Source organism: Solanum pennellii, chromosome 3, assembly GCF_001406875.1.
Source record: "Solanum pennellii chromosome 3, SPENNV200".
Taxonomy (NCBI): Eukaryota; Viridiplantae; Streptophyta; class Magnoliopsida; order Solanales; family Solanaceae; genus Solanum; species Solanum pennellii.
In genome coordinates, this window is record NC_028639.1 from 27,328,937 (window position 1) to 27,348,365 (window position 19,429).

Genomic DNA, 19,429 nt, shown 5'->3' on the forward strand with positions numbered 1-19,429 from the left:
GGTGCTAAGCATACCCCCCCCCCCCCATGGATTTTTAAACATTCATTGACTATAGGTTAAGGGAAAACTATTTAGCACAAAATCTCAACTAATAAAGAGAACATATCCAAAGAGGTTACCTTTGAATACCCCATCCCAAATCACGAAGAGTATCCAACCTCCAACATATCTTAGAAAGCTCTTGGGAATTCAATAAAAAACTAAGCAACATAGATCAACTTACCCTTCATCCAAGACTTTACCACCTTTTTTCAAAATTTCACAAAATCATCTTAATAAAGCATAATAAGAGAGTAGGTACCCTACAATATAATATAAATAACACAACTCTAACATTATCTATTCAAATACTATAAACCCACTTCATAAGTCAAAAGTTGGGAATATGCATGGGCATGGGTTCATTGGGGTTTTGACCTTAAAATCATCAACTACCATTAAAATTAATATATTTCATTCATTAAAACGTTTTTATTCGAAGACCCATGCTTAAAAAAATAGATGAATTTGGAATTTGAAACCTTTTTGAAAAATCTTTGGAATGACTCCTTGAGTGAAAGAAGATTCAAGGATGAACTACCATACCTTAATAGGAGAAAAACCACGAGATTTTGTGAAGAAACTTGAAGAATTTTGAGTTTCTTCCTTGGAGCTTCAAAGCTTCCTCAATTAAGGATTTTCAAGAAAGGGTTTTGGAGAGGTTTTCTTTTCTTTTGAAGTTGAGGGTTTTGATTTGATGGGTGAATTTGGGTTTTAAAGTGTCCTTAAAACCGTCCATAAATAATCTTAAAAGTTCCCAAAAGACCCCTACACTAATTGGACCCTTTTCCAAAGTCTAATTTGACTTAAAAACGAGGCAACCAAATCAGGGACATGGAGACGTGTCGTGGGGTCACATCCAGATCTTGGTTCTGGAATTTATTTTGGGAGAGAATGGTACGTGTTGGCTCCACATCGCAGGGAAACATTTTCCCTTCAAGTGTAGCAGGAGCAACGCGCCGTTGGCTCCACATCTTGGCTGCCCGACAGCTTCCTTGGCCAACGTTTGGGTCCTCCTTGGTGACCCTTAAGATGGTACCCGGGGAGTCATAATCGAACATTTTGACCCTTTGTATGCCCTTCTAGGTTCTAGGGTCATACAAAATTGTTTTATACTCCAAAAAATACCAAAAAACATGCACAACAAACAAGAACACACTAGCATACACACAAGGCTAGTTACCGAATGTCTTGGTCGTCCCTTGGTGTTTGACTTCCAAACTTACCAAACTGACTTCAAACACTAAAATTAACTATTTTAAAACATTATTAAATCATGAAACATAACCAAAACTCTAGTTCAACCTAGTTCATTTTGAAGGTCGTTACACACACTTAGCACAAATAGGCTTCTCTACATAAGAAGCACCACCTCTTCCTTCTCACGGATTGCGGATTTACACCTTACCTTTGTTGGCCCTTGGAGGGATAGGAGGACCTTGGTTGGGGAACCACTTCTTTAACCTTGGCTTATAATGAACCTCAAACCTATCCTTTGAAAAATTTCCATCTTCCGCCCTTATCCTCTTCAACTCCTTACTAACTTGCTTAAGCTTTTGCTCCTCAATTTTTTCGGCATGAAACATGAGAAGAAATATGTCCATACTAGTAATCAACATAGGCGACCTACATTCAGTAACCACAAGGTCGGATATGCCGTTAAGTTCATCTTACCCATAGATTCCGCCACCATAGTAGGAGCATGATTGGATAGTCGAGAATTTGAGGCTATAATCTTTCACACTCATACCCCCTTGAAAAATATTTATGAATTCTTGCATTTTCTCTCCCTTAATTAGAAGGGGAAGAACCTATCAAGAAAAGTCGTCTTGAATGATGCCCAACTAGCCGGACCTTCTCTAATAGGCCTCTTCTCTTTCCATTACTCATACAAAAATTGAGCCACATGTTTGAGTTGATGGGCGGCTAGTTCCTCCTTTTCTTGTGAAGACACACCCATAATATCTATAACCTTGAACACTTTATCCACGAACACTTTCGGGTCCTCCTCCACTTTGGAGCCAAATAATGTAGGGGGATTCATCCTTGTGAAATCCCCAATCCTAGAAATGGTAGTGCTACTATTGGGGTTCACTTTAACCTTAGTGTCCCTAGACACTTGAGTTGCCAAAACTTGAGTCAAACTATGAATATCCGCCCATATCTCGACATTAGACATAGACACTTCTTCAATAGGAACTTAAGGGTTTAGAGGAGCTTGAGGGGGAACTACCTCATTCACATCTTCTTCCTCGGTCCTTGTAGAATTAGTATTTCTTGTATTCATTGCCTATATGCATAAGAAAACGATTAGAAGGAAGGAGTGTATAGAGCTAAGACTTTTAGGAACGACTAATGTATGTCAACAGAGTTAAAGTTCCACAGCATCTCAGAATATTTCATTAATAAGTGTAGAGTGGTTCACACCCATGAACTAGACTCTACTCGATGTGTTATTTTGTGACATTAATCCTATATTATTCTAAAAATTATGCTCTGGTACCAAGTATGTAATGACCAGAGAGCAACCCTAGTCATTATCAGCATATTCGACCTCGAAGAGGGATTATACAATCCCTTAAAATTCTTCATATCATGTAACATAGTATAAAAATGCGGAAAAAGTTAAAACTTTTACTTTGGAAGTTCAATTCACTTCATATATGAAAAATAGAATCTCACTTCGTCATATCATACCATCTAGACATAAAAGTGTAGAAATTGGGACTTAGCCCTTACATCAATGAGAAGTCTAGATATAAGAAATACAACAATGACTTCCAACATAAGCAAAGGAAGTAAAAGCTAGAACATAAGGGTCTTGTCCTCGGACATGATGAGTCAACAACTTGGAGAAGCAAAACCAAGTGTCTTGAGAAATAGCCTTGAAATATCCTCAAAGACATGAACCTATAATATTTGGGAAAAGGGAAGAAATATGGGTTAGTACATCACACGTACTAAGTATGACTTCTATGCATAAAAACCATTGAAACATGCATAAAAGGACATTTTAGTCAAAACATGCTTTTTATCGATTAAACCCAATATGCACATAAGTGCAGCATTATAATCCAACCCAATATAATATCCTCTCAACATGTAGACATCCCAAGCTATACTTGTGCAATGCAAAGAATAGAATCCCATGACCCTATCCAAAGCTAAGTATCACATTAAGCAACCTAATTCATACATACCTTCATAATCTCATATTTCAGGATAACTTGTAATATTCATAAAGATCACCCATATCTTAAAATACATAATTTGTAATCAACATAGTTACGAAATAACACTAGTACAACTATCTCTTAGGATCTCACAAGTGCAATGTTTAAGAGAAGTCCCATACCCTCCCTTACACCATATGGGCTAATAACGTTTTAAAATAAGGAAGTTCAGCCTTTTGAATCAGCTTTAATGATTTTGGAAGTCCAACGTTAAAGTATGACCAAGACGTCTCAAAACTAGTCTTTTGTATGCTAGTGTGTTCTAGTATGTTTTCCTTGTCTAAGTGTGTTGTTTGGAATCTTAACTAAGTGGAGGTGACCCTAGTATTTTAATAATTGAGTTTAGGGTTAAAACATTCGGGAACGACTACCCAAGGACCAACCTAAGGGTCCTTGAGGAGGACCCAAGCTTTGGCCAAGACGCTGCAAAGGCATCATGCAGGCAGCACCCTTTTAGGGAGGTGCTCGCGCGCCGCATGCCCAAAACTTAAAGGAAAAATGCTGACATTGCATTACGGACTCCTCAAGAACCTTTCTGCCTCAAAATTGTTTTATGAAACAAGATAGAGAAGTGCCTCCGTGATGCGCATCCATGTAAAAAATTTGATCGCGTCGTTTAAAAGTGAAGTTGGACGTTTCTAAAAGTCCAATAAAGTGTAGGTATGTTTTGAGTATTTGGGGGATGGTTATTTTTATCTATTTTTTGGTATTTTAATCTAAATTAAACCCCTAAACCTAGCATTAGAATTCATTTTTCAAAATAAAACCCTTCTCTCCCAAATAGATTTTCTCAAAATTGGAGGCTAAGCTCAAGATCAAAATAGGAGATGGGTTTTCAACTGATTTCTTCTCCAATTATTGTGGTTCTTCAATCAATAATGTATGGTAACTCTTTATCCTTGGATAACCTTTCATTCAAGAAGTTTTACCAATGATTTTCCAAAGAGATTCTATGATCAAAATTTCCCATTTTCAATCTAAGCATGAGTTCCTTGTAAAAAAAATTTCTAAGTTTTGACTATGAATAAATGACGAGTTAGTGTTTTCATGATTATTTACTATGATATTTATTAAATAACCCATGATTCTCCTAATTCTCGAAATTGGAATATGATATGGATCTTTGCGAATATGATTTTATGTTAATGAATTGTACTCGAATTGAATTGTATTGTTAGATTAAATTTTTTTTTATATATATATATATCTATTGATTATGAATTGTGGAGGATTTATCTATGCTGATCATGGCTTGGAAAAATTGTAAGAGACCTAATTTCTAGTCAATTGTATGTGAATTCATGTTGTATGATTTGATCCGTTTATAGATGTGGTGTTTACATCTTGTCTATCTATACATGTTGTGATCATTGGCCTTGGGGGAAATACATGTAAAGTAAATTTTTATTATGATGATCATGAGTAGGAATGTATTCCATGAATGTTGTGTATGTTGTTCTCAATATAGTATCACGATTAAGGTGTATTGATAAGGTGAAGTATAAGCTGTATGAGAATGTTAGGGTAAGGTAAGGTCTACAAGCTTAAATGTGATAGTTGCTAGTGTAAAACTACCCCTACCTATATGATCCCTATATGAATATGTGATTTTAAGCATGTTTGGAGTTTTCTATCCAAAATGTTGAATGTGTTGTTGTCTCCTATGATGAAATGGGTGTGTGTCTCTAGAGTCCCTTAAAATGCTATATATGTGAGTTGTTCATTACTTGAGGGATATTGTAAATGTGTTGTGATCCTTTGAAGGGAAGTTTCCCTCAATACCAATATGGTTTCTATTATGTCATTATGAGGACAAATATGTGCACACACAACCCCATGCATAACTATGAGTATGATATATTTAGGGTGTTGATTGACAAGATAATTCTCATATGCACCTTTGTATTTTCTTATGCATGAAAATTATATGATTAGTGAAGTATGGACATGTGTTGTCTAAATGTGTTTATGTTAAAGGCATTCTAACATATGTATAAATGAATAAGGTTTATGATAATCTTGTGAAAGTGAGTCTCTTGAAAGGTTTCCTCAATTTCATCAAAACTAGACTATGTTATGAATATGTTATGATTATGTGAAAGTAAATTCTCACATAATGTAGGTTATATTATGTAAGGCCATTCTCATCTTAGCCACCTTTGAGCTATATAATATATGAGGGATTCAAGTCCCTAAAGCCTCTTCTATGAAGAAATGGTAATCAAAGGCTTAAAGATGTTTAAAAAGGGCGTTTGAGTTTAGCATAGAGTGAAAATGAAATATGAGAGTGGGGGCTTCAAGTTTAGTAAGTCCATCTTCCCACAAGAGAATCTTCACATTTAGAAAATCCGGGTTCCCAATAAATATGTTGTCTGTTGAGATGGAAACCTCCACGTCTAGCGAGTTAAGGTTTCTAGTAGCAATCTCCATGTTCCATAACTATGTGCCCCTATAGGTCTTAGATTAGTATATTCACTTAGATAACTATTATGTATGAAGGTTCTACCTTTGGAAGTAGTACCATTTTTTTTGTTGTGGGAGTAGAACATCGGATTCCATGTAGCTCACATGGTCTATGTTGGTTATGTCTATGCCTTCGGAAAGTTAAGAAATGAACTAGGATAAGAACATGAACTCAAGTGATAACTCCTTTAGAAGTTTACATAGCATAGGTAGGACAATGGACTCTACCCATGCATTGTACATGTGGACTTTAAGAGAGGATAGTATTTGAGTCTTTTATGGAAGAAAGACTTATGTTTATGTATGATTAGTATGAATGCATGTTATGATTGACTTTGCTTATGTCAAGATATGAAGTATGATTATTCATGTGAACTATATTTATGACTTCTTTTTGGGTTTGCTTAGTATATGCGGAGAAATGAGACTCCATGTGTACATTGCACAAGTAAACTTGTGAAAGGACTGTGAGGGTTGTTTACCTATGATATGTATCAAATGGGTTATAACTAAGAGGTAATGAATGAGGGAGTTCTTATCTGAACATAATGAAGTATATTGGTCTTATGTCTAATGATAAATGAACATGTTGTGATTTGTTGAATATGATGTGCCTAGTCTAGCGTGGCTTCCTAGGATCAGTTGGTGTAATTAATATTATGGGATGGTACTTGCACATTGAACTTTTGTGACTTGGGGGTTGCCTTAGGTGAAGATTATGCCCTATGATGTGCTTATGACTTTATTAATATATTTGGGTTAATTGATCAGGCCTATATGTAAGATCATCTTTGGTGACCTTAAGGTGATACATTTTATTAAGTATTACTTAAGGGTTGCTTAAGGAAATGATCTAAGATAAAAAGGAAGGCAATGCATGGTGTCTATTGAATAAACCGCAATTATGATAAATTGTTTCCATGTGTATGATGGTGTATGTTTTATATGTTGTTTCTATTATATAAATGTTCATGAGGTTTATCTTAAAATGGTATGATGTGATAAAGAGTTGTTTGAGCTCACCCCAAGTGGGGGATAATGTGCCTAAATGGTAAAGTTTTGAGTTCCCTTAATATTCCTACATTGAAATTCCTTGAGTTTCTCCATGTTGAGAACCACTTTTTGTGATAGATATGAAGTTGAGTGGCATAAATACTCATTTTTGGATTCTTGAAATTCCCACCTAATGGAGTGTAGTGAGGATTTAGTGAGAAAAAGTTCAGTCATTAGAGTGGTATGAGGTAATGCTTAAAAGAGTTTGTATAAAGCTTAAATCCCAAGAGGGGGAAGTTGTGCATGATTAGTAAGGTTAGTTAGTTAAAGAGCTCCTAGGTAAGATAATTTGCTCTTATATATGTTTGACCTACACGGGGGATGATGAGTTGAGTAGTAAGGTTGGGATATCTCTATATTTTTTTCCTTCTATTCTTACTCAAGCTTGAGACCATAAAGTTCCTAGTATCTAGTTCATGTCTTTGAGTCTCTCACATGAGTATAAGTTGCATGTCCTTCATACGATATGCATGTCCTAGATGACACTATGCTATGCATGTTTTGAAATATTCTTATAATAGGAAAAGGGATTTTTTTGTAAATTACATGTTTCTAATATTGTTATGCATCCTAATATGGTAAATGTGCATTTGACTTCATGAGATGGTTTGATGAACATGGTTGATTACACTTTCGATGTGAGGGTATTTTTTGCCCCACATTGAGATGTTGATCTTTCTTTAAAATCAGAAAAGATAAATTCCCTTTAAGAATATGAGATTTTGTGTTGTTTGGAAGTGTTAATGTAGGCTCACTTTATAGAAGTGATGGTGTATCTAGCAAATATTATTGATATGTGCCTATGATATATAATACTTTCCCTACATGATGCATGTTCATTAAAACTATTGTACGCTACAAATTGAAATTTTGTGAAATAAGTTACTAATGTTGTGATGTGTTTGGGATGACCTGCCATTTTGACTTCATGAGAAAGGGAGTAAGAGAATGCTTTGGTTAGAAGTTGAGAATTTCTCCTTAAAAGAATTGACCTTTGTGAAATGCTTGAATATGTTCTTTATGATTCCATCTGTGTATGATGTGATTAGGAGAATGTAGTTCCTCCTTAAACATAACTAAACATGATAGTGTTATGTATGTCCTTGATGCTATTATGTCTAAATGAGAAGATTGTTGTTGATCTACATTACTCATGAGTTATGTGCATCTAGTATGAATGGCTTAATTGCCTAATGAGTTGAAGTATTGATCATGCCTATGTGTGGATCTGGAATCCATTGAATATCGAGCCTTATGATGAAATTATGAGCATTCCTAAAGTTGGAGAAGGTAGTTCCTCCAAATGGTAAATAGTATGCTGAAGCATGTGGGCACTACGAGTTGTGGAGATAGTTTCTACTTGCTTGTGTTTCATTGAGTGCATAATGATATGAAGTTAGTGTTCCTCGTAAGTTTGGTGCATTGACTGTTAGGTTGTATTAATTTTGTGTATTCTGAGCTGCTAGTTGGGTCATTGAGTCCTTCGAAGTGTTTTAAGTGTCATTCGAGGACAAATATTCCCAAGTAGGGGTTATTGTAACGACCCTCAAATTTAAATAGGACGAACTAGAGCCTCACATAAGTTTTATGAGTAAATGACTTGTTAAAATAAGGAAGTTCAGCCTTGGAAGTAAGTTTTAAAGAGTTTTGAAGTCAAACGTCAAAGGACGACCAAGACGTCCAAAAACTAGACATTTGTGTGCTAGTGTGTACTAGTATGTTTTCCTTGTTTCGGTGTATCGTTTGGAGTCCAAAATCAGTGTAGGTGACCCTAGTGTCTTAATAGTTGACTCTAAGGTAAAATATCCGGGTACGACTCCCCAAGGATCAACGTAGCTTTGGCCAAGAGGCTGCCATGGCAACATGCAGGCAGTACCCTTTTGAGAGGTGCTCGCGCATTGAACACCCAAAACTTAAAGGCTAAAAGATTCCTTTGAAGTGTGGGCTCATCATAAGCCTATCTTCCTCAAAATGGTTTTCCAGAAAAAAGATTGGGAAGTGCCTACGCGACGAGCAGCCATGTCTGATATTTTGTCGAGTTGTTTAAAAGTCAACTTGGAAGTTACTAAAAGTCCAATAAAGTTTAGGGGTGTTTTGGATATTTCTGGGATGGTTATTTTTATCTATTTTTGGGTATTTTAAGTTGGTTAAAACCCCTAAACCTAGAATTTGAATTCATTCTTCAAAACAAAACCCTTCCCTCCCAAATAGATTCTATCATAACTCCATTGATGGCGAAGCTCAAACTCAAGCTAGGAGATGTGTTTTCAAATGATTTATTATCCAACTTTTATGGGTCTTTAATCAATAAGGTTTGGTAACTCTTTATCCTTTTATAACCTTTCATTCAATGAGTTTTATCAATGATTTTTCAAAGAGTTTCTGTGATCAAATTTCTCCATTTTCAATCTAAGAATGGCTTCATTGTCAAAAGATTTTCTAAGTCATCCTAATGATGAATAAATGATGACTTAGTGTTTTTATGATATTTCTATGGAATTTATTAAATAACCCATGATCCTCCTTATTCTCGAAATCAACCTATTATGTGAGTCTTTATGAATATGATTTTACGTTAATGAATTATAGTCGAATTGAATTATATTGTTAGATTCGATTGTTATCTATATATATTTATTAAGAATTGTTTTTTATGTTGAGCATTTCTTGGAGAAATGGTAAATGACCTAAATTCTAATTGATAGTATGTGAATTGATGTTGTATGGTTTGATCCACTTATGGGCAGTGTTTACTTCTTGTATATCTATACATAATGTGATCATGGACTTGAGCGCAATATATGTAAAGTGAATTGTTATTATTATGAAAATGAGTAGGAAGGTGTTCTATGAATTTTATGTATGTTGTCCTCAATGTTAGTATCATGATTAAGGTGTATTGATAATGTGAAGTATAAGGTGTATGAGAATGTTAGGGTAAGGTAAGGTCTACATTCTTGATTATAATAATTAATATTGTGGAACTACCGCTACCTATATGATCCCTATATGAATATATGATATTATGTATGTTGGGACTTATCTATTCAAATGTTGAATGTGTTCTTGTCTCCTATGATTAAATGTGGGTGTGTGGTCTAGAATCCCTAAAGTTCTCTATATATGAGTTGTTCGTGACTTGAGGGATATTGTAAGTGTGTTTTGATCCTTTGAAGGGAAGTTTCCCTCAATACAAATGTGGTTTCTATTATGTCGTTATGAGGACCAATATGTACATACACACCCCATGCATAACTATGAGTATGATATATTTATGGTGTTGATTGAAAGGATACTTCTCATATGCACCTTTATATATTCTTATTCATGAAAAATATATGAGTAGTGTAGTATGAACATGTGTTTTCTAAAGGTATTTATGTGAAAAGCTTTCTCACATATGTATACACGCACATGAATGTATGAACGAATAATGTTTATGATAATCTAGTGAAAGTGAGTCTCTTGAAAGGTTTCCTCAATGGTACTCTAAACTAAACTATGTTATTAATATGTTAAGATTATGTGAAAGGACATTCTCTCATAATGTCGGTTCTATGATAAAAGGCATCTTAGCAACCTTTGAGCCATATGATATAAGAGGGATTAAGTCCCTATAGCCTATTCTATGAATAAATGGTAAGTAAAAGGCTTAAAGAAGTTTAAAAAGGCAGTTTGAGCATAACACCAAGTGAAAATGAAATATGAGAGTGGGGGCTTCACGTTTAGTGAATCCGGATTCCCACAAGAGAACTTTCACATTTAACAAGTCCGGGTTCCCAACATAGATGTTTTATCATGAGATGGAAACCTCCACGTCTAGCAATTCAAGTTTTCTAGTAGCAATCCCCTTGTTCCATAACTACGTGGCACTTTACGTCTTAGCTTAGTGGATCCCTTAGATAGCTATTATGTATGAACATCCTCCCTTGGCAAGTAGTACCCTCTTTTTTTGCTGTGGGAGTAGAACACCGGATTCCATATATCTCACATGGTCTATGGTGGGTATGGCTATTTCTCCCAAAAGTTACAAAATTAACTAGAATATTAATATGAACTCTACTCATAACTCCTTGAAAAGTTTACTTAGCATAGGTAGTACTATGGACCCTACCCATGCATTGCACATGTGGACCTTAAGAGAGGATAGGATTAGAGTCTCTTATGGAAGAAAGACTTATGTTTATGTATGATTAGTATGAATGAATATTAATGTTGACTTTTCTTATATCAAGATATGAAGTATGATTATGCATGTGAATTACATTTATGACTTCTTAATGTGTTTTCTTAGTATATGAGGAGGAATGGGACTCCATGTGTACATTGCCAAGTAAACTTGTGAAAGGGTTGTGAGGGTGGTTTACCTTTGATATGTATTAAATAGGTTATGACTAAGAGGTAATGAATAAGGGAATTCTTATGTGAACATTAATGAACTATGTTGGCTTGATGTCTAATGATAAATGAACATGTTGTGACTTTTTCAATATGATGTGCCTAGTCTAGGTGGCTTCGTAGGATCACTTGGTGTGATTAGTATTATGAGATGCTACTTGCACATTGCACTAGGTTGACTTGGGGGTTGTCTTAAGTGATGGTTCTTATGTGAAGATTATGCACTATGATGTTCTTATGATATTTTAAATATATGTGGTTTGATTGATGAAGCCTATAAAAATATCATCTTTTGTGACCTTAAGATGATATATTATATTATGTATTACTTAAGGGTTTTTTAAGGAAAGATTTAAGATAAATATGAAGGTAATGTATGTTATGTATTGAATATACCCCAGTTGTGATAAAAGGTTTCCATGTGTATGATTGTATATGTGGTCAATGTTATGTCTATTGTATCAATGTTCATGAAGTTTCTCTAAAAAGGCATGATGCATGGTTTCCAACCAAATGTCCTCTTTAAATCATGTTTTTGCATGGTTATCATACTTAGTGCATTCTTATACTAACACCATTACTTTTCATCTTGTTACACAAAGTGTAGGTGGTAGTGGCTTACGGGACTTTCCTAGAATGAAGAGCTTGGATTACTATTCTCAAGTTCTGGTGTGTCCTAAAAGATTCAAGGACCTTTATGTCAAGTGTTTTATTTAAGTTCTTGTACTAGATAGTAGTTGTCTTTGTATTATAAGGTTCGTGTCCCTATTGTGTTGTAGGATGGCTATATGTAGACTTTGTACTTCCATTGTATTTTAAAGAGGATTTAAATAAAATGACTTTATTCTTGTGTTATGGTATGAAAAAGTTTAAATTCTCAGCTATTTTATGTCTACGCGATGAAAAATGACTAAAGTCTTGTATAAGACCTCCAGGAGGTTGATTACGTCGTGTTACGTCTAGGGGGTACTCCCCGGTCGATACAAGAAAGCCCTAGTAAGATTTCATACATTTTCTTTATTCATATAGTTTTACATTAGGGATAGAGGTTGCAATAACCGACATTATACCATGTGATCTACATGGAATCCGGTGTTCTACTCCTACACTAAGAAGAGAGGGTTAGCACTTGCCTAAGGTTTAGCCTTTCGTACATATCTATCTAGGTGGATCGACGAAGCTAGAGTCCGATATGGGCACATTGTTTAGGGTCAAGCAGACTGTTACTAGAAACCCTAACTTGCTAAACGTGGGGGTTTCAATCTCATGAGACAACACATATCTTGGAAAATCTGAACTTTATTGGCATCTCCCTCGGTAAGTGAGGACCTACCCCCTTTGATGATAGAGAATATCCAAACCTTCTCCAAGTCATCTCGAATGAGCCTTCAACGACCGAAATATAAAATGTTAGGGAAAAGGAAGAAAATGGGTTTAGTACTCTACATGTACTAAGTATGAGACCATATGCACATATAAGAGCAAAACATGCTTAAAATGGACATTTAATCAAAACATGCCATTTTACCCATTTAAAAGTCTAATACAAAATCAACCAAGTCATACCAACAAACCAAACATGCTTACTAACTCAAACAAGTTATATGTATCCCAAAATACTTGAACCCATGATTTACTACAACCCAATCATCAAGGAATAACATCACAAGCATGTCTAAGAGTCAATTATATCATAATAAGCAAGACAACTACTCATGAATCCTTATCATGTCAACAAGTTCAAAGACAAAGCAAAGCCCCATAACCTTACTCAATCAGGTAACCTCAAAAAGAAACCATAACGAATGTCCAACTTCACATAATATAATATTTAGATGTACATTTCATCTTATTTTAACAATATAACCCAATGCATACTCATAAGTGAAATAACCAGCATATAGTATCAACAATGTGCAAGTTCATCATGTAAATATCATATATCATTATAACTTAAACATATATAAGAACATCCTCCTAAGACTCCCCTCAAGGCTAACTAGTGCAATGCTTAGGTAGAGTCCCATACCCATACCTAGACTAATCTAGACACCCTAGGTTATCCAAGTTAAAGTTCAAATCCTTTAATTCATTTTACCTTTTGGGAACATCTTGCCCTAACCGACATAGACCACATGAGTTAGTGTGGAATCCGGTGTCATGAAACCCTACACCATAAGAAGGCAGACTACTTGTCAAGGTAGTACCAAAATATAAAATATAGCAACTACATGGATCCACTAGCTGATATTCCTATGGGGGCAACATAGTTAAAGAACTAGAAGATATAGTTGGACCCTCTTTATGATCATGCATTGTAGTATACAATATCAATAGTAATGTAGTGCTCCTACCTTCCCTATGTGTGAAAGGGCACTCCTCAATCTAGTCACTCGGTGCTAAGCTATAGTCCCTTTTTGAAATGCCTTTAAGCCTTTAATTAGCAATCATAGTTTAGTTTAGGTCATAGAGTCTACCCCTTGTATAATAATCATTATCAATAGCTCAATAAGAATTGTACGAGTATAAATCATTTCATCACAATTCATATAGGTGAGATTAACACATGACATATCAATTCATTTTAAGGCACATTGGTATACATCACCATCCTTATAGCATTAACATCTTAATCAACCTCACATCCATAATCAATACATTTAAATTCAACATCATACCACCCTATCATCCTAATATAAGGCATACTCCAATATAACATCATGACTTAACCACAATTAATCACAATTGGAAGTAAAAATAGAGATTCCAAGGCTTACGAAGCCTTCTTCATTGTTCATCATTTAGGCCTTACCACAAAACCTTAATTCTATCCAATTTAGATGTTCAACATCATAATTCAATAATAAACATGATAACAATACTAGAAGAGTCACTATACCATAATTCAATACCAAAGCAATGCCTAAAATAAGATTACTTAGGCCAATTTCCATAACTTAGATCACTTCTCAAGATTAGCATGAAAGACAACAATTCATTCTAAGTTGTTAATTATTGGTGTAACAACATCATCGAATAGTGATTTAAAACATAATAAAGACAATTGAATCAATTACAACCCAATTTACCTCTAGATCAACCTAGGATTAAGGGTTAAGGATCATATTCTTCAATTTAGGTCAAACCATCACCAATCACAATAATCAAGTTAAAATACATGTTAACATATTCATTATACAGTAAAGAAAATATAACCAGCTCACCTCACAATATCAATATCGTAATTGGATGAAACCCACATGAAAACTCAACTTTTGAAATCCATTTTGAAGGAATCCTTTGAGGAAAGAGTCTCAAAGGTGAATTAGATCTCATACCTTAATGATTGATAAAGATTTGATGGTGAAATATCCCCTTTCCATCCCCCAAAACCTCCCCCTAGATTGTCTTCAATGGTGGCTTCCAAATAGAGAGAGAAAGAAGAGAGAAGGAACAGAGTTTATTTTGTGAGTTGTGTTTAGATTAATGAGGGTTGGGGTCTTCATAGGGGAAGTTAATTAACTTAGTTAGACTCACTTAAACCCCTAATTAACCTCCTAACCCCTTCACTAATTAAGTGAACCAACATTAAATTATGCATGAAAACGTTGACCCTCAGAGACAGAACCCCGTCGACGGGCCGTCTCTAAGTCGACGGTTGGTCCACCTCCATCCTGCACAATCGTCGTCTCGGTCATAGACTGGTGCAGGCGGAGACTTACTCCATTTTTATAACTATGTAACTAAGGTTGTTAATGAAGCCCCGTCGATCTATACACGGACCGTTGCCTGCATCTCGTCGATGCACACTGCCTAGGCAGTGTTGACGTCAACTTGCAAGGGTCCTCCTCAAGGTCCCTTGGTTGGTCCTTAGAGAGTCGTTCCCAGACATTTCAACCACGAATCACCTTAAACACATGTTATACACCCTTCCACCTAATTTCATAGATTTACGACTCCTAAAAGCTAGTCAAATAGGCTAAGGCACGCTAGTAACCCTTAGAACTAGTTTTCGAACGTCATGGACGTTCTTAGACGTTTTAGTTCTTAAACATCATAGATGAACGATATTCATCAAAATAGGCCTTAAAACAGTGCTTATACCCCATGGAACCTATGTTAGTTTCAAAGACTCGTCTTGGATTTTCAAGGTGTTACAATTTAAAACTTTCTTTGGACACAAAGAATATTTTCATTAATAAGCAAGCGGAAGACATTAAAACATCTAACTTACAATATGTCTCATAAAACCATCTAATAAATTTTGGAGTACAACTTTTGGGACTAAGCCCACACAAAACTTAAAAATAAAGACTGAAAGACAATAAAAGAAACATGTGGGATCTTGTGCTCGAATCTATGAGGTCTCACCAAAACTCCATATTCAACCATAAGAAAAATATCCATCATCCGTAGCATACAAAACCTCCAATTCCTACACTTTAGTGAAACGGGTAAAGAGGGGGTTAGCACATTTAAGCACTAAGTATGAAAGTCATGAAAAAACATGCAAAAAAGGGAATTTAGTATAGAAACATACTTTCATGACATTTTGATAAAAACCTTCATCATATGAATTTAAGAGACATAATACAAGTCAATAATCACATATAAGACGTATTAAACTAACATCAACATATAAGACTTAATTCCATATTTAGCAAGTAAGTTTTTTCATCATTTAAACTCTCTACGTAAGGTTACTCTAAGACTCACATTAGTAGGACATGAAGAGACTTCCAATACACTATCTTCAAGCACACCTAATTTTTCCTTAAAGCCACCCTAAATAAGACCTTTTATAATTTAACATACTTTTACAAAGTGAACATTATTCATTTAAACCATTTAGGAGACTACTAAACAAATAGGATACTTCACATAATGGTCTTGGAAGACCTAGGGAACTCACTTTAACATCTTCAAAGCCTACTCACACCATGTGTAAATAACGTCCCATTCCACTACCTACACATTGTAGAACATATCCAATAACTAGAGTGCACATCCCATATGATGAGAATAGGAATTTAATAGACATGGACCATACTAGTAAGGTATGGAATTCGGTGTCATAAGACCTCACACCGTGGAAGGTGTTCACTTGCCAAAGGTATAACTAAGGACACATTCCATGTAAGCTCATGGCTTAAGGGATACCAAAAGGCTTCATTGTACTTTAGTCTCACATTCAAGTAGAGTTTGTACCTTAAGCATATTCATTCGGTGCTTTTCCTTGGTTCTCATAGAGTAAGTTCATTCACATAAGAGTATTTAAGAAGTTACCGTACCTAAGCACTACCAACTCATAATACCATTTCCAAGAAGGTGTCCACAAGGGCTGCCGATCAACATTAATTAAGATAGCTCATTCATGAAGTGGGTACCATGCTAGGTCTATCTGATTCACTTCATTATAATCCTTCTTTTCATATTTAAACTTTGCACATTCACTTAGGGTTCTAGACTTATCTAGAAGGGGCATCAATCTTAGGCCTACCGGTTCATGACATTCTCTAGAATACTTCATTCATTATTAAAGGAAGGGTACCAACTTAGATATACTGATCCTAGAATTTCATTCATTCATTCTTATGAAAGGATACTTATCAAGTCAAGAGATCACATTCAACATAGCTTTCTTGTATCAAGTAGGGTCAACGAAGTGTACCCAATCAAGACACCATATCAACATGTAAAGACTCTTCATAGTGTATCATCATCACATACTAACATTTATAAGAACATTATTTCATTCAATGTATCCCATAACTTTATACTAGATCTCCTAAAAATTACATCAACACCTTCACATTTTATAAGATCATACATATATCACATAATAACTTCACGTTATACAGTTGTGTATGCCATAACACCTTACACGTAGTCATATTACTTCATATAACCAACTTCAAATTATGCTTTCACATTTACCATAACATGATACTAATGAAATTCACATAATAATGCCGACAAGGCCATGATCACAATAAGAACAAGAAGTAAACACCGCCACAATAAGTGGATCATACCTCACAAGAGCAATTCTATTCAATGCTACATTTGTAATGGAATTTGGTAAACTTATGTTCTTCTAATAGCCAAGATCACCATTCCATAACATCTCCTACAATTCATAATGTTATAGCATAATTAACAACAGAAATCAACTATACAACTCATTATAATCACAATTCCATCAACATTAGATCATAAGCAATAAACCCAATTGATATGCCCAATTTAGGGATATTGTGGAATCAAGGGTTCATGGACATTTTCATTGAAAAACATCAATTTAACATCAACAATATCATGTATAATAATTTTAAATCGTTTCATATAAGAACCCTTGAGTTAGAGTGAAAATTGGACATTTCCATAAATATTGAAATTTTGAAAATAACTTAGAAATTGACTCTAAGGTTATAAATAACCTTTGATAAAGAACTCCCATACCTTATAATATGAATCCCCATGAAAATGCAAAGAAGAAATCTTTGAAATGAAACCCTAGACCCCCATCTCTATCTTCATCTTCTTCCTTCAGTTTTGAGGGAGTTTTTGGTAGAGGAAGGGTTTTGATTGGGTAATTGAAATAAATAAGTTAAAGACTAGTTTTAGGACTTAAAACTATATATACTAATGAAAAAAGCTATTAAAATCAGCCCCACTTAATATTAATTAAAACTAAATTACCCATGTGCCCCAAATTTAGGTAGCCCGCCTAGGGACCATGTCCACCTTCACGGTCCGTGAAGGTGGTTCACGACCCCTTTGATGGGTCGTAGTCCTCTAGTCAGCCGCTAACTTTTCCTTGAGAAGCCCCATAAAGCTAACTCACTTCCATGACCACCTTCACAAGCCATGGTAAAGACCACAAGCCATGAAATAGGTCGTGAAGTTGGGGCAGTGGCTTGGCCAAAGTTCCTTGCCTTTCCTGACACCAAGGAAACTTCACGGCCACCCTCACGATCCGTAATAAAGGCCCACTGACGTGAATTGACCCGTGGAGCCTTGAGGCAGTGTTGAGCCAAGGTTGGAAGCCTTGGCCTCTAGGTAAGGCCCTTCCTCCCTTATCTTGGAACAAGCTCAAGGACCTTAAGCCATCGTCAAAAAGGGTCCTTCCATATTGCGTCCAACACGTACTTTGACGTTGACTCCTTAAACTCATTCAAACAATCCTAGGATCTACTACAAAATAGATGAATGCATACTCTCATAAGACTATTCTCCAAACGCCATGGTTGTTCCATGACGTTATACGTCAAAACACCACCAAACCGATCTATAAACTCATTTTAACATCAAATCAACAAGTTAAAAACTCATATAACCCAAGTAAATATGTAGTTCATCCTAGTTTATTTTCAGGGTCTTACAGAACCCTATCTCATTTACATTCCCTTTTGGTGCTAAGCATCTATTCCCTTTAGTAATAATCTTTAGTCACCACACAAGTTCACATTAGCATTTACTAGACCCTTATTCAAACATCTCATCATAATAGCTCATAGAGGTTCATAAGTGAGAACAAGCCGTTCACCATAGAAACACTAGCAACTGACTAAATCTTTCAGTTTAACATTTCATTATAATCATGAGAACTACCTTTCCATCATATAACAATCATACCATAACATACATACATCCTTCATTGCTAATTCAAGTGTGTAGAGTTAAGGATGAACGGACCTTGTCATCAACACCACAATTACATATTAGATATATCATCATTACTATCTAAGTATTTCATCTTTCATGATTAAGTTCAAGGAAGAACCAATATTCATACCTTCTTGCCGTTCATGGGACTTCATATATCAATCACCCAACAATGGATAAGAAATGCATAAAATAAGGTAATTTATGAAGCAATAAGATAACAAATATCATTAGAAACAATTGATATATTCATTATCTTCAATCAACTCAACATATCATATCAAAGATTTAAGAAATTGGTGAAGAACATGGGTCCAAGGGAATTCCAAGTGAATGAAAACAATTATCAATCATTATACACCCAAACAACCTTAAATATTCATAATTCATAATAGCTGATCCACAATTTCGTTTCCCAAAGAAGACCCATGTGTAGAGAAAACCCCTAGATTTTTGGGGAATATAAAACACATCTTTAAAGGGATCTCTTGGGGAAAGGAACCCCAACAGTTAAAGAAACAATATCTCAATGAATATTTAGCCACAAAATTGATTTGAATCCTTCGAGATTTGAT